General features: G+C 42.2%; 1 long non-coding RNA gene across 1 annotated transcript; it reads right to left on the reverse strand.

Moving 5' to 3' along the window:
- Positions 1–1,448: 1,448 nt before the first annotated feature.
- Positions 1,449–1,945, reverse strand: LOC120442187. The gene is made up of 2 exons (XR_005614553.1): positions 1,738–1,945; positions 1,449–1,655 (listed from the first exon to the last, which is right to left on the reverse strand). It is a non-coding gene; the product is annotated as an uncharacterized LOC120442187 (long non-coding RNA).
- Between the last annotated feature and the right edge of the window lie 284 nt (positions 1,946–2,229).

A 2,229-nucleotide genomic window follows, 5' to 3' on the forward strand; every position in this document is an offset into this window, starting at 1 on the left:
AAAGAGAATCGAGGTACAGTATCATGTCAGGTCGTGAGAGAGGTAACAGCATCAGGAATAGGGATGGGTATTGATAAGATTTTCACGATTCCGATTCCTTTTTCGATTCTGTTTAACGATTCGATTCTTTATCGATTCTTTTAAAAAAAGGAGAACACTAAGGTCGATTAGCTTAGAACTTTGTTTTATATCTTCTCTTTGAACAAGATAGAAATTTAGGAGTAACATGGCCTTACAAACCCAACAGTGAGATCTTAAGAGATCCACAGCCTACGGCTCTTCAATGGGGTGTCACAGGGTCCCCAGGAAAAAAAATTGTAAATGTAAATTAATAAAATAAATATTCTTCTGTAGCAATAACAAAGTATAACATAAATTATTCTGTAGCAATTACACAAGAATATCCAGTAATGTCCCTGCCTACAATTAAACACATTCACTTACCGAAAATCGGGGCAAATGGGTGCAATCCTTTGACCACAAACTTAGTCACTGCTCGGTGACATTTGTCTATCCTGGCCTGAAAGGAGACGCTACCGGTAGACTGCAGCGAGAACTGCCAGCCAGACTCTGTCTGTCTCATCATGGTCACCTAAATGCACAGTAATGGCAGGTTTTGTAATAAGGCAGATCGTGCTAACATAATATGCACTGTTAGCTGATTATTTACCTGCCGCATTAACGGGAGAGGACGTGCAAACGTTACCGCTGCTGCTGGGTTGAGATTCACGAGTCTGGAGCGGAATTAAAAACACGACATTCATTTAAGGTTATCGCGTGTTTTGTGAGCAAATGCTTTTGCATATTCGTAGTGTTTCCTCCTTTAAATGAAATATCTACTTTGCAAGTATTGCAAGTTGCCCCGTTGTCATCCGTTCTCGTAAAGTATAACCAAACTTTTGAGCGTTTGAGCCGCTTATGCGCCCTGCCAGGTAAATGATGCTCCGCAACGTGGTGACGTCATTCGGGGCGACTGGAATCGATAAGGGAATCGTTTGCAAAAATGGCAAACGATTCCAAGGAATTGAAACAGTGGGAACCGGTTCTCAACAAGAACCGGTTTTCGATACCCATCCCTAATCAGGAAACCTTCATATGATCCACTTTTGTGTTACAGAGATATCAATGTCGCTTGATCAAAATTCAGAATGACAGAAATGAGGAATGAAAAACATTCTTTTAAAGTCTTTTGTAAAGTGTTGTTGGGTTTCTTGAAAGGTTCTTTATAAAGTTATTAGTATTATAATTAATATTAGAAGATTATTACCATGGATGTAAATGGTAGAATGCAACATTTTAAAACAAACATTAGACACAGTTTGTGTGAGAAGTGAAGTAGGAAGTCACTAAAGCAAGTGTAAGCTTCATCAATGATGCTGCTTTACAGTGGAAAATTATGTCTCTGTCACGGCTAATGGAAGGTATGGACTCAGGCGCGGAGCTCTGGGTTGAAGCAGACAGTGCGTTTATTTACAGTACTTGAAATACAGTCTTTAAACAACGTGATATCCAACAATGTCCTTTCTCTCAATTCCCAAAAGTGGTGAAGGTGAGTTTCCCCGTGAAGTCTGTGTGCACTCCTTCCGTGTGAGTTCCTCCTCCCGAAAACACCAGTGAATCCTTTCTCTCCACTCCTCCGTCCCGTACTTCTCCACCTGAGAGACGAGCAAACACAACAGCGGATAAGAAGGCTTTCCTTGCTATGCGGGTTACAAGATCACAAGCACACTTAGCTACCGAGTTCCGAGTACAATCCAGCGTCGACTGCCGTCTGGACACACCGTTAAATACCTTCGCTTTGTGAGGAATAGTGATGTGGCGGTTGCGAACAAAATGGCTCTTAGAGCCGGATCTTTGACGTGAACGACACGAGCCGGCTCCTTATCGCGAGCCGTGTTTTTTTTTTCTTTCTCTCACCCCCCCTCTCTCTCTCTCGCACTTTTTTTTCCTGCTTCACTCCGCACGCAAGCCTTGTGCTTTGCGCTGGGCAGAGGGGGGAGGGGCGGTAGTTACACTCGCAGTAGCACAGGAACAGAGCGGGAGGGAGAGAGAGAGAGACAGAGAGCCAGGGACAACAACGTCACATTAGAAAGGTATAGTAATCATCCACAACTATTTTCAGTTGCAGATGATAAAGGATTCAGAAAGTTTATTCATGCAGGCCCATATGACAGAGAATGTGCATCTTCTTTTAGTTTTCATATTTTAATTAATATTTAATTGTGTTGT

Source organism: Oreochromis aureus, linkage group 10 (assembly GCF_013358895.1).
Source record: "Oreochromis aureus strain Israel breed Guangdong linkage group 10, ZZ_aureus, whole genome shotgun sequence".
In the NCBI taxonomy this organism is placed as follows: Eukaryota; Metazoa; Chordata; class Actinopteri; order Cichliformes; family Cichlidae; genus Oreochromis; species Oreochromis aureus.